A 15,794-nucleotide genomic window follows, 5' to 3' on the forward strand; every position below is an offset into this window, starting at 1 on the left:
TTTCAATTTTAAGCAGGCTTTTATTATTCAACTTTATGTATGAACCACTTTATATAGTAAAATAAAATGTAACCATCAGTTATTTGCTCAATTGTCAATTTGAAATACAAAATATTTATTTATTTATTTATTTAGTCATTTATTTACTTTATTATATTGAAATCACCTTACAAAGTTTTAATATAAGATTTGACTATTATGATGCCAACAACTGATCTTATCTAATTTTATAAAACTTTTATTTCTCAAAATAAAAAACTTTGATAACAAGCATTTATTTGTTCCATCGAGGAACCAGCTAAGAAAATAAAGTAGTTATTGAACAATAAAGTAATAATTAGAATTATCTATAGATTTGATAAAGGATCACTGATTCTTCTCATTCTTCCTATATTCTAATTCACTGGGCTGAGGAAAAGGAAGGGGGACGTTAGCCCAACTATGATTTAAACTTGTAAATATAGAACTTTTCAAAGACTTTTCTACAGCTTATGCTAGCTAACGAATGTTTTTTTAGAGAACATTTTCACTGTTTCTATGTCTTGTGAAGAGGCACTGACAGCTTTTGTTCATAAGTTTTCACCTATGTTTGTACAGCAAACAATCTTGGAAGCTGGAGATAGTTTCTCCCTCCAAAACAGAGGTTAAGTTAGATTTCATTTCTAAGCAGGATAATAAACATAATGTCTCCCTCAAAGGCAAAGGTTGAGCAAGTTTGCAAGCAGCTCTTTTTTAAATTGGGATTTTCCTGAACTCGAAGTTCCTCACTTATGACACACAGCTACTGTGTGCACAAGTATCTGCGCCCGTTTGCATCATCCCTGTGTGACTTGGAGGGCAAGGGGAAACAATGCGAATATAAGCTCATGCCACTCACTTTGTCACGGGTGATAAAATACTTTGTGTATGACCCAGGAGGCTCTTGTCTTTTGTCAGCAGCTATAAAACTGTGGCGGGCTAACTTCATAGCTTTAAAACAGATTAACATCTCAAACTCTTCACAGTTCTTTACATTTTAAAGAATGCTGAGTGAATAAAATCCTTAACAAGGTTTTGTTAATTTTAACTAAGGGACAGGGGACACCTTCTATTGATTCAATAGACTCGCAGCATAAAGTCGTTGAGAGTTTAACATAGTTATCTGCAATACAGTACTCTGTATCAATATGGGAGTATGCAGAGCTTAACGAAAGAAACAATGGAAGAAGTCACTTATCTGTTACTACTTCCGAATCTGTGCTTATAGAACATATATATGACTTAACCTTCGAGTGCTTGATAAATTAAATATTAGAAAACTATCTTCACCTGCATATTCCGATGACTATACACATACCTTCTTGGTAGTCAGAATAAGAAAAGCAACAAAACGATGACAACAAAGCAAAGAAGAGATTTGTATTATTTAACTGAGAAAAACTAGACTACTTATTAATAAAAATAGTGTAGGTAAAATCAGAGGTTCAAGGTCAATGCCAACGTTTCAGAAAATATGTTAATATTTTTGCATTGTATTAGCATCACTAAGACTTGGGTAGCATATCCTTTTAGAGAGTTATTCATATTTTACTATAACTGATATTTATTTTTTCAATAAAAATGTTATAATTTAAAATATTATTGCATAAATAAATATAGTGCATGCAATATGTGTAAATGTGGAACTATAGTTGTACTGGCAACATCTTTAATGATTTCTCTTAAAGGTGATTATATTAATATGCAATATGGAGTAACAACAAATATATACTCTTAATATATTCTCCATAGATAGTTATGCTGTTGAATAATATCCATACACTCTAGTCTTTATTATGGAGAGTCAGCTGCCCATTGAAATGTAGCATTAATTTTATATGTCCATAAGTATATGTGTATACATATATATATACACGCACACACGCACACACATATAATTTATATATATAACATATATATTATATATCTATATCTATATCATCTACATCTATATCTGTATCTATATCTATATATATTTACCAAAGGAAAGAGAGAATTAAAAATATAGATTCGTGTCTATGGCCATGCTATCCTGAACAAGCCCAATCTCATCTGATCCTGGAAGCTAAGCAGGGTCGGGGGCCTGGTTAGTACTTCGATGGGAGACCACCTAGGAAGACCAGGTGCTGTAGGTGTGAAAAATAAAAAAAAAAAATAAGGAATTGTAAACTGAAAAGGTCCTTGCAATCTGTGAGGTCAACCAAGGGTTGCCTTGCCTAAAAACAGATAGATAGATAGATAGATAGATAGATAGATAGATAGATAGATTTGCTTTGTTTTAGTCTCTGTGAAAGCTGATGACATCTAAGAAAGTGTAAATAACATTTCCAACCTAAGTCTAGAAGAGAAAAAAAACAAACGTTAACATGGTTTTTATGTGGATGCTATAGTACATCACTCAGTATGCCATTCAGATAAACCTTTTGAGGACTGAGACACTCATTCCCCAAACATCAAGATCTGCTGCCTTCTGGTCACTCATAGTGGAGTCCCTCCCTAGTAATTGGCATCAAACAAGGCAGCTGCCTCTCCCAAGATTACACTACCTTTCTAGTGCCAGCTTGCATCTAATTACTGGCCTATGTGAAGATACAAAAACTTGACCCCTTTGTCATTTCAGGATATCTTTGAAGTGCTGTCTCAGCTCCAGAGCTCCCCTCAAAATGCTTAAAGTCTTTCTTTTAACTGCTTCACATGTAAACTCTGCCTCTAAGTAATTGTGCTTCCCTCACTTTCTCTCACATGCTGTTTTCAGTGGTATCACACCCACATTCCTCAGAAACAAAACAAACAAAGCAAACAACAACAACAACAAACACCTCTGAACATAGATCTCTATCTCAGTCTTTTCCTAGTGAACCTGATCTAAGACAATGAGGAATAAAGAAGGGAGGCAAGAACAATTAACAGAGACAGAAAGAGATAACATGATCTAATGTCAAAATCATTAACTTGACTGTGATTCAGAGTCATAGACAGGTGTTTTAATAAGAGTAAACCATCTGAGAAATCTGTGAAGCATAAAGCAGAAGACAAAAATGGATAATCACTAATTTTAAAAATCATAGCTACAAGGTACAATTGTTTAGAGTATAGCAGACTGTTTTAGATGTCATTAAAGGTTATGACAGACTGAGCATTTTGTTCTTATTTGTATGTTTGAGAGTACTTTCTGTACACTTAAAACACATTTAGAAATCATAGCTTACATATTTGGATACATATAAAGAACAGCACAGCTTTCCCAAGTGTACCACATTAGAACAAATTGAGTATTAAGAAACATACACACATTAGATTTACTTTTCTCCACTCAAAAGATGAAATAAAAAGTTCTCCTTCACATAACCCCCTCACACAAATCTTGTTTCTTATCCATATTGGTTTAGAATTTTTTAGTAAAGATTTACTTAGCAATTGAAAATTCAGAAGTAATACTACTCATTCTTTTTTTCACTCAAATTCTTTTTATATTTATTTATATCGTTTTTTTTCTACCTGAGAGGGGATGCGAGTAGAGGAGCACCCTAAAAATTCTTGAACTTTGTTGAGGAGGGGACAGCTATAAATTGAAGATACAATTTCTTAATTATATCCATGCGATATTAATGTGTTTAATTATCAAACATAAAATCTAGAAGGGAAACTAACCAACTTTGCTAAGTTTCCTCTATGTGACTAAAACCGTGTTAAGCACATTAAAACAGTATTTGCCAAATTAATTTAATTGTATTAACCTACAAAACGTTTGACATATCTGAATAACACTTATATTATTTACAATGATTTTAATTAAGTTGGCTCTTGTTTTGCTAAAATTCATTTACTATGGACATTAGTGGGTAAGAAAAAAAGAGACAGATGCAAAAGTTGGATATCCGGCAAGTCTCTAAAGAAAAAGACTTCACTCAAATTTGGAGAGTGGGGAACAAAAACTTCAGAGATGGCAAGCAAATTAGGCTTCGATCTGCTGATGCAAGTTTCCAGGGGCTAAGGGCAACAGTGCACAGAAAAATAAAATAAAATAAAACATTAAGCCTTAGTTGGACCTATAATATACTAAAAACTATAGGGTGAAAAAAAGGGACTCCAGTCTGAAGAAAAAGTTTGGACCAGGACATACGCAAAAATGGAATATAAGGGATTGAGTATCTGCAACTAATATATTTATATAATGATGTTATAGAGACAGGTTGCAATTTGGATGAAGCTAAAACTAAAGAAATGCTAAGAGCTAAGGCAGAAAGGAACCGTGAGCATTGAGATCTAAAATGAAGTATGGAAAGGGTTAAAAGAAGAAGGGTTAAAGAATATAACTATGAGAAGAGAGGGATATACTGGACTTTTAAAAATGACATTCAGGAATTTGGAGCTTAAGGAAGAAAATCGAAGATGGAGTTTCAAAGAGTTGGAAGATGGAGAAGATAGAGACTGAGAGGAATAATTGAGAATAGAGGCGGTGGTAGCAAAATAAGTAGCAGAAAGAAAAGGAGAGAAACAATCTCAGGAGTGGCAAATAGTGGGGGAGAAACTGTTTTAAGAGGTCAATTTCCTCCTTATTGGGATTATTAAAAATCCTTGTAGGTAATTTCACTGAAAATGAACAGTGAATATAGCAGTGATGGTCAGCTTTCAGTAAGTAGAATTCACGTGTCAGTGTACCACCAAAGTAATCTGATATTCCAACAGAGACACTAGTATCATTGATTGGGCAAAAAATATCTATAGACTGAGAATATACAAGAGGTAGTCTGTGGGTTCGATTAGTTTACAAGGTAGTTGGGAAAATAAATCATGCATATATGAAATAAAGAAAACCAAAGTGCTAAAATGTTTTAAGAGTACTTTTAAAAAGTGATCAATACAAAAGTAATGAGATAAAACTTTATAAATAAGATAGAAATGAACCTTAAAATACAGACAAGGTACAGGCATGAGGAGGCTAGCCAAATGTTAAGACTGTGTTAGAAATATAATAAGCAAAAGGGGAAAAAAGGAATAACAAAATTGATGTATCCCCATGTCAATTTTTTGAGAAAACTAACTCACATTCGATGACAGGTAGGTAGCAAATATGTTTCTGGCACATAGTATATATGATATCTTCTTGCAGTACAAATATTCCATAAAAATGACTTTAGCTAGATTGCATAGAAATACTTGTGGGAAGTCCTAGAAGGCACACATAAGTCATAAGACTTATATAGTAGACAAAAGTAGCACTTCAATAATATGGTGATATGGCAGCAGCAGTGTTATTAGATGCTGGTATCTGCAGTATGAAATATAAACTGAAGAAAATAGAGGATAAATGAGAAAAATACAAATAGGCTGTTGCAGATATACAGATATGAGTTGAAACGGAGAAAAGTATGGGTAATCTAGTAAAAATGGCTAAAGACAAAATGGCAGGCATTGGTGAGTGGTATTGAAAAACCCTGGCACAAAAAGTAATGAGTCAAATATTATACCTATGTTTCATTTTTGGAAACCATAAGAGATATGGCCCACGACACTAAAATAAATTAGATAGAAATGGATGCTAGTGTTTTGAGGTGAGGAATTGGTTTGGATATATTAACTGAGGTAACAATCATTAAGTTGAGGATAATTTGGCTGCAATTTAAATAAGAGTGATATGTCAAGTAAATATGTATTTACACATGCGTATATCTGAAAATCATCTATGCAGAGGTGGGAATGAAATCATGGAAATGAATGAATTATTGAAATATCGGATAAGAGACATAAATATAGTTTTGAGAATTAAGTTTTGGGAAACATGTATTCTTAAAAAAAATGAAAGAAAATTAAAAAAAAAAAACAGAGAAAAAGACAGAAACAAGCAAAATGGTAAAATGAAACAGAAGAATCCAGTGCCCAAAAAGCTAAGAAAAGAAAGTACTCTAATGATTGAGTTATCAAATGAAACAAAAATCAATGCAATCGAAGAGACTATTTTCAGAATGCTGGCACAAAGCATTCCGTTGGCCCTATCTCCAGGAAACCATATAAAAACAAATTAAAGTCTTTTGAAACTATCTTAAGGTTACATAGAAAAGAAAAAAAGTGTTCAAGGAAATCTAAATATCAGTAAGAACAGGAAGAACCTGTGACACATGAGTCACTACCCCTCCTCAAAGTCACCACGAAGGGGCTGTCCATCAACATTTTTCATCCTCCCAAGTTCCATGTTGCAAGTACTAAATTTCTGGCAAGTTCAGCTTAGATGTTATGGGTTCCCATTTTTCACACATCTCTTGCTCTCAAGGCAGAAGCTCTACCATAGATGCAACAAGTCAAGAATACTGAGGCCTTCATTTCCCTTTCCTTATCTTGCTTATAAGAAACAAGTTTGATTATGGAAGCAAGAAACTGAGAAAATGAATGGCTGCTTCTGAAGCCCAGCAATCTGCTTGTAAAGTAGGCATATCGATCAGAGATAAGTTGGCCATGATACTCATTTCCAGTTCTGGAGCAGTGGCATGATAATTTTCTCAGAGAGAAGAGGAAGGGTCGGGGTGGGGGCGGGGGGTGGATGGGAGAGAGAGAGAGAGAAAGAGAGAGAGAGATGTCGTAAGAACAAAAACACCCAAAGCTCTCTCAAAGGGAACTGACTTCACTTGAAATTAACTGTGGGAAAGTTCAAGCCTAAAGGTACTTTAAATAATAATGGAGATTTTGATGATAAATAAATAACGAAGATTTTGGTAGTAGCAATTAAGCCTAAAGGTGTTCTAAAAAGTAATGGAGAGTTTGGTGGTAGATAATTGTAGCTCCATGAGAACAAAAAGCTATAACAGTACAAGCAGGTTATCAGCAATAAGCAGGAAAAGAGAGTTAAGAACACCACTCCTGGGATCAGTATAAATTTCAAAGACTGGCCTCAAAATCTGACCTGAAAAGAGGCATAAATTTTATATAATAAAGCTGTGGTATTATTTATGCCCCAGGGCATTGTTGAAAATAATAATCACCCTGAAATTAGGGGAGCCTAATATCTGGGTGTGATACAAAGTGAGGCAACTGGTTCAACAAGGAGATGGGGAAAAGAGACAATCGAAAAGGGCCATGATGAAACCACTGTCATCCTAGGATGGATATGCTCATGTCTAGGGTTGAGTACTTAAAGTAGAAATATCAAAGGCTGTGCGATGTGGGAGAAGCAGCGGTTGTATATTGTTATGCTGATATGGCAGCATAATACTATTAGATGTAGTATCTACAGTATGAACTCTACAACAAAACAGGATAAATGAGCGAAAATACAAATAGGCTGTCGCAGACATACAGATATGAGTCGAAGTGGTAGCAGCAGCAACAGAAAAGTATGGGTATTTTCGTAAAAGTGGCTAAAGACAAAATGGCAGGCGTTGGTGAGTGGTTTTGAAAAACCCTCCCATAAAAAGACTTTTCAGTAAAATTTTCCAAGTCGCTAACATTGTCCAAGTCACTAAACAAAGAAGTAACAATAAAAAACACCAGAAGGGGAATTAGCATACAGACTTTCTCTAATACATTCCCTCGATATTTAGTTTTTAACAAAATATGACAAAATTTTCACATAAATAAAGGCAACAGAAACTATCCATAAGAAAAACTAAAGTCCAGTTAAAAAAAAAAAGATTTCAAAGTGGCCATCATAAATATATTTAAGGAAACGGGAGACCATGTGTAAAGAAAAGAGGTATCATGACAATCTTTTATTAAATAGAAACTATAAAGAGACGGTTTTTTTTTAAAAAAAAAGTTTTTGGAATTGAAAGTACATAAAAGTGAAAATAATTCACTAGAGGGCCTGAAAAATGTAGATTTAAACTAGCAGAAGGCAGAATCAGTGAACTTTAAGATACACCAATAATAGCTTGAGAGAAAAATATTTTATTTAAAGTATTGTCAAAGACAATAGTACATGTACTACAGAATGTGTGTCACTTTTGTTAATTGAAAGAACGATGTGCTGAAAACAGCTTGCAAGTAGCTTTGTAAATTATGTCTTCCTAATCCTCTCTTCAATTATTGAATCTGAGGTTGTCATCTGTTTTCTGACAGAACCAGGACTAATACAGCATATTTTTTCTAATTAACGGAAAACACAAATAGTGAAATATGAAGAACAGAGAATAAAATGACAAAAAATAAACAAAACATCAGAGAAATCCGGGGCATCATTAAGTGTAGAAATTGCAAATTGAGGGGGTTAGAAACAAGAGAAAGGAACATAAAAATATTAAAAGTAATGGCTGAACATTTGATCAATTTAACGAAAGCAGTAATGTACTCACTCATCTAAGAATCTCAACAAAATCCAAAGAGAATAAAACTAAAGTTATCTACATAATCACACCATAACAAAAATGTTGAATGCCAAAGAAAAAGAAAACATTAAAAGCAGCATGAGAAAAATGACATGTCACATAAAAGGGAATTCAAATAAGATATTTAACTTCTCAGTAGAAACTTGGGAGACCAGAGGACCATAGGATGACATAGTCAAAAAGCTGAAAGAAGAGAACTGCCAACCAAGAAAATTAAATTCAGTTAAACTATGTTTCAAAAACAAAGGTTAAAAAAAGTAATTTTCAGATGAATAACTAAGAAAATTTGTTATTGGTAGTCCTGCCTAATAAGAAATACTAAAGGTAGTCTCTGTGCTAAAAGCTAGTAACCCTGATAACAATTCAAATCTATACGAAAGTAGAACGAATACCGGGAATATCAATAATGTTATTATAAAAGGCAGCATAAATGCATATTTCTTCTTATCTTCACTGATTTTAAAGGAATTATATAAACAATAAATCTACATAATTATATGTTGAGCTTATAACATAAAAATATATTTGTCAATAACACGACAATGGAGGTTTAGTGGTCACAAACATTCTTGGTATAAATAAAAACACCAGATGGTAACCTGAATAAAAAAGAACAGGAACAACAACAACCACAACAAAATAGAAAAGGCAATTAAGGAAGACTAGTATAGTTTGGCTCCAGTCCACTGCGATAAAGAAAATATTGCAATAAAGTGAGTCATACAAAATTTGGTTTCCCAGTGTACATAAAAATTATATGTACACTATACTGTAGTATATTAAGTGTACATTACCATTATGTCAAACAGGTGCACTTATTTAAAAAATACTTTAATGTTAAAAAACACTATAATTAGAGCCTTCAGAAAGTCATAATCTTTTTGCTGGTAGAGGGTCGTGACTGAATGTTGATGGCCGCTAACTGATTAGTGTGGTAGTTGCTGAAAAAATGAGCAGCTGTAGCAATTCCTTAATAAGTCAACAATGACGTTAGCTGCATCAATTGACTCTTCTTTTCATGAACAATATTTTTTTTTTCGGCATGTGATGCTGTTTGAAAGCTTTTTACCCACAGTAGAACTTTTTTCAAAATTGGAGTCAGTCCTCTCCAATTTTACCACTGCTTTATCAACTAAGTCTATGCAATAGTCTAAATCCTTAGATGTGATTTCAATAATCTTTATAACATTATCACCAGGAGTAGTTTCCATCTCAAGAAACCACTTCTGCTCATACAGAAGAAGCAACTCCTCATGTGTTACAATTTTATCATGAGATTGCAGCAATTCAGTCGCATCGTCAGGCTCTACTTCTAATTTTAGTTCTCTTGCTTTTCCCATCATCTCTGCAGCTACTTCTTCTACTGAAGTTAGAACGCAAACATTTATTAAGTTTACTGTATTATATGGAATGCCACAACACCCAAGAATGATTAAATAGTAATATCAAAGATCACTGATCACAGATCACAATGACAAATATAATCATAATTAAAAAGTTTGAGCTATTGCAAAAATAACCAAAATATGACACAGAGACACACGAAGTGAGCAAATGCTATTAAAAAATGATACCAATAGACTTGCTTGATACAGGATTACTACGAAGCTTCAATTTTTTTTTAAAAAAAATGCAATATCTGCAAAGAATAATAAAGTGAAGCACAATCAAATTAGGTGTGTCTGCATATTAAATTACCTAAATATGTACTTCTCCTGTCTTAGATTTTATAAAAGGTACGAATTTATATAATGTACTAATTATAACAATGTATTGCCGATTATAACTTACATAGATGTAACAAACAATAATTTTACATAAAAAAGAAGGAATACAATTCTATAGGAGTAACCTTTCTATTCTCACTGGAATTAAATTAGTAGAAACATAATTTTGGTTCTCATATTTTAATATGTATATGGCAATCTCTAGAACAACTCTTAAAACAATATCTCAAAATATACACTAAAAATTCTTAAAGCAATTAAAATATTGTACTAGAAATATTGACAATACAAAATGAAAGCAGGAAAAGAGCAAAAGAGGAACAAAATGAAAAAAATATGAAGGAAATAAAAAGTAAAATAGCAGATGCAAATACAACTATTTAATAATAACATTATATATAAATGATATAAACACACCACTTATAGGACGGAGTTTGGCCGATTGGAATAAAAACAAGATCTAACTTTATGCTGTCTATAAAAAATGTGCTTTAGATTTTAAGATACAAATAGATTAAAAGAAAAATTGTGGAAAAAGATTTATCATGAAAACTGTAACCATTAGAAAGTTGGAGTGGCTGTATAAACATCAGACAAATAGATTTTAAAACACAAAACGTTAGTCAAAATGAATAGGCACATTTTATGATGAAAGTGTTATTTCATTCAGAAGATATAAAAATTTTAAGCACGCTTACCTAACTGATAGAATTATACAAAGAGAAACAGACAATCAAATAATAATAGAAATGTCAGTACTCCACTTTCAATAATGAATAAAAAAACTAGGATGAAAATAAACAAGAATATGGAAGATTTGAACAGCGTTGTAGAACAATTAGACATAGGAAACATTTAGAAGACATTCCGTAACATAGTGGACATTATTATTTTTTGAGCATACGTTATATGATTTTATTTATACGAAATATCCAGAATGTACAAATTTATAGGTACAAAAAGTAGATTAGTGGTTGCTTAGGGCTGGCCGTAATGGCAGGTGTCGAAGGATGATAGTAGCTAAGGAGTACAGGATTTCTTTTTGAGATGAGGAAAACATAGTGGACATTATTCTTAACCCCACATAGAATCTTTTCTAGAATAAATAATATTCTAAACAATAAAACAAGTGAGTAAATTTTAAAGCATAAAAATTACTTTAAAAAATTATGCTCTCTGACATAAATGAAATAAAAATAGAAATTAAAAACTGAAGGAAATTTGGAAAATTAAAAAATATAGGGTCATTTGCAATGACATGGATGGACCTAGAGGGTATTATGCTGAGTGAAATAAGTAAGACAAAGGAAAACAAATACTATATGATTTCACTTATGTGTGAAATCTAAGGAACAAAAGAAATGAACGAATAAATGAAAACAAACAAACTCACAGATACAGAGAACAAACTGGTGATTGCCAGACGGGAGGGAGATTGGGGGCTAGGTGAAAAAGGTAAAGGGATGAAGAAGTATGTATTAGTATCTACAAAACAGTCACAGGGATAGAAAGTACAGCATAGAGAATATAGTCAATATTATTGTGATGGCTGTGTGTGATCCAGAGGATCACTTCATAAATAATATACATGTCTAATCATTATCTTGTATACTTGAAACTAACAGAAAATAAAAATAAAAATAAATAAAAGGAAAACTATGGGGAGATACACTTTTCCCCATGGGGAGATAGCTCATATCTAAATAACCAAAGTATTAAGGAAGAAATTGTAACATAAAACAGCCAGATGAAAGATCAATAAGAAAATAGAGAACTTAAACAACACCATAGAACAATTGAACATAACAGGCATATAAAGATCACTCCACCTGACAAAAAGCAGAATATACATTTTTCTCTCAAGTGTCATTGAACAATCTCCAGCATAAAGTATGTGTTAGGCCACACACAAAAAAGAATACAACGAAAATATTAGTCATACAAAATGGAACTAGAAATCAGAAGCAGAAGGAAAATTGGAAAATTCACAAATAAATGGAAATTAAGCAACAAACTATTAAATAGCTAACAAGTAAAAAAAAACACACAAAGAAAAATAGAAAATATCTTGAACATATATAAATAAAAATACAACATAACTAAATTTACAGACCGCAGTAAAAAGTAGTGTTGAAAGGTGCATTTATATCTGTAATACTTATGATGAAAACATTTTAAATTGACAATCTAACTTTACATATTAGAAAATTAGAAAAAAATGAATTAAATTCAAAGTTATTTGAAGAAAATAATAAAGATAAAAGCAGAAATAAATAAAATAGAGAAAAGATAATATTAAAAAGTCAATGAAACTGAGAGTTTTGGAAGAACAACAAAATTGACAAACCGTTAGCTAGATTGCCTAAGAAATAAATATGAGTTAAATACCTAAAATCGTAAATGAAAGCGGGACATTACTATACATTTTAGAGAAAAATAAAAGAATTATAATTGTATGCTAACGAATAGAATAACCTAAGAGTGAATCTTGAAGAAACAGTAACTGAATAGATTATAACCAATTAGAAAATGTAATCGGTAATCAAAAATCTTCCTCCCTCCAAAAATTCTGGACCACCCGTGTTCACCGCTGAATTCTACCAAACATTTAAAGAAAAATTAACACTATTTTTTCTGAACTAGTTCCAAATTTTTATTTTTATTTTACTTTATTTTTTTAAGAAGTCACTTTATCGTACTTTAAATTTATTTATCTAATATGCCTCCCACTTTATGTCATTTGCTCCACGAGAATACAAACAGAAAATTTTTATTTTTTAATTTTTTTCTACATATTGCACAAGATGTCCAATAAGTTTTTGTCAAATAGAATGGTATAGATGAGGTCAGATTCCTCTACATATACCCTCACAATGTCTTCAATAGTATTCTGTGACAATGCTATTGTAAAAAAATAAAATTAATAAAAAATATGGATTATATTCATGATCTTGATTGGGTAAACAATTCTTTCTTAACCAAAATTTTAGATAGGAAGAAATACTTCCAAACTCATTCTATCAGGTGAGCATCACTAATACCAAAGCCAGACAAAGACACTACAAGATATCTGTGATAAATGTTGATGTAAAAGTCTTCAACAAAATACTATCAAAACATATTTTAGAGAAAATTAAAAGAATTATACATTATGAACGAGTGAGATTTATATTTGAACACAAGGATAGTTCGACATAAGAAAATCAATGTAACACATCATTAACCAAAAGAGAGAAAACACACACATACATGATTATTTCAATTGATGCCAAAAAAATTATTTGACAAAATTTAACACACTTGTATGATGAAAATATTCAACCAAAATAATAAATAAATAAAATGATGGGCATATATGAACAAACTATAGCTAACATCATACATCACACTGAAAGATTGAGAGCTTTTTCTCTAAGATTAGAAATAGAACATGGATACCCCAATTTCACTGCTTCTATTTAGCATTGTATTGGAAGTCTTACCCAGTGTAATCAGTCAAGAAAATAAATAAATAAATCAAACAGGAAAGAAAGAAATAAAAGTATTTGTTTGCAAATGATTGTAATCTTACAAGTAGAAAATCCTAAAGATTACCACACACACACACGCACAACACACACACACACACACACATAAATTTAAACTAATAAATAATTTCAGTACAGTTGCAAGATACAAAATCAACACACAAAAATTAGCTGTGTTTCAAGACAGTAACATAACCTGTAAAGGAAATCAAGAAAAAATTAATTTGTAGTAACATCAAAAATAATAAAATATTTGGAAATGAACAACTAAAATGGCAAAAGATTTTACGTAAGAAGTTATAAAACATTGCTGAAAGAAATTAAAGATGACACAAATAAATGGAAAGATAACTTGTATCTAAGAAAACGAAGATTTAATATTGTTAAAGTGTAAATAGTACTCAAAGCAACCTACAGATTGAATGTAACCCCTATCAAAATCACAATGACTTTTTTTTGTAGAAACAGAAAAAGTCATTCTAAGAGTCATAGTAAATATCAAGAGAATATAAATAAACTAAATAATCCTGAAAAAAAAAAGAACAAAGTTGAAGGTGTCATACTTCCTGACTGCAAAGTGAAACACTAGTATAAAGACAGACATGCAGACTAATGGAATAGAATAGAGACACCAGAAATAAATCCTCCAAATAATTTTTCGTTAAATCATTTTTAATAAAGGCACCACGACAATTTAATAGAGCAAAGATAGTCTTTGCAACAAACCATACTGCGAAAACTAGATATACACATGCAAAAGAATAAAGCTAGAAACATTGTTATACCACGTATCAAAATTAACTAAAAGTGATTAAGACATAAACATAAGAGCTATAATTATAAACTCTTAGAATAAAGCATAGGGTAATTGTTTAATGACATTGGATTTGGAAATTATTTTTTTAGGTATGACAACAAAAGGACAGATATGACAACAAAAGACAGATCGATTGGCCTTCATCTAAATAAAAAAAATTGTGTGTGTAACATAAAATACTATCAACAGACTGAAAAAAAACAGCCCACATAATGGTAGAAAAATATAATCTAGATGAAAGATAGATGATAAACAGATAGATAATAGATAGATAGTTGATAGATGATAGATACATAGATACATAGATAGATGATAGATAGATAATAGAATTGAAAACGGAACGTAACAGATATTTGTGCACCAATGTTTATAGTATTGTATTCACAGTAATTAAATGTTGTAACAACCCAAATACCCATCATTGGATAAAATAAGCGAAAGGTGGTATATGCATACAATAGAATATCATTCAGCCTTAAAATGGATAAAATTCTAACACATGTTACAACATAGCTAAATCTTGAAGACATTATGCTAAGTGAAATAGCCAGACACGAAAGGATAAATATTGTATCTTTACACTTGTAATGTATGTACCTACAGTGGTCGAATTTTACAGAGACAGATATTAGAATGGTGGTTGCCAGAGGCTGAGGCTAGGTGGAGTAAAAATAGGGAGTTACTGCTTACTGTGTACAGAATTTCAGTTTGTCAAGATAAAAAAAATTTCTGGAGTTGGATGACACTGATGATTGCATCAACAATGTGAATGTACATGATGTCAATTAACTGTATATTTAAAATGCATAAAATGAAACATTTGTGTATTCGTTACCTACATCTAATATAGCATAAATTACAATGACAATTAGTAACTACATTAAAGATTAACAAAAATGTAAACACAGCATACCAAAATTTATAGGCTATAACTAAGGCAGGCTTAGAGTAAGTTTATAGCTGTAAAAACCTATATATAAAGAAAAAAAATCCCAAGTTAACAACCTTACTTTCCGCCTTAAGACCACTGGGCTAAAGAAGAGCAAACCAAATCTGAAGTAAACAGAGAAAACAATAAATAATAGAGTCGAAATTAATAACATAAAGAATGGAAAAAAACTATAGATAAAATCAATAAAAGAATAGTTTGTTCTCTAAAAAAATCAACAAAATTAAATCTTTAGACAGACCAAGAAAAAAATGATGACTCAATTACTAAAATTAGGAATGTAAAAAAGAACATTACTACCATCCATACAAAGCTGAAAATGATTATAAAGGAATATTGTGAAAAATTGTCTTCCAACAAATTAAGAAATCCTAGATGAAATGGACAAATTTCTAGAAGACATTAACTACCAAAATGACTCAAGAAGACACAGAATCT

At 31.5% G+C, this 15,794-nt stretch overlaps 1 pseudogene; it reads left to right on the plus strand.

Moving 5' to 3' along the window:
* Window positions 1–2,032: 2,032 nt before the first annotated feature.
* LOC118608457 lies at window positions 2,033–2,153 on the plus strand (annotated as a pseudogene).
* The last annotated feature ends 13,641 nt before the right edge of the window (window positions 2,154–15,794 follow it).

Source organism: Rousettus aegyptiacus, unplaced genomic scaffold (genome assembly GCF_014176215.1).
Source record: "Rousettus aegyptiacus isolate mRouAeg1 unplaced genomic scaffold, mRouAeg1.p scaffold_m13_p_9, whole genome shotgun sequence".
NCBI lineage: Eukaryota > Metazoa > Chordata > Mammalia > Chiroptera > Pteropodidae > Rousettus > Rousettus aegyptiacus.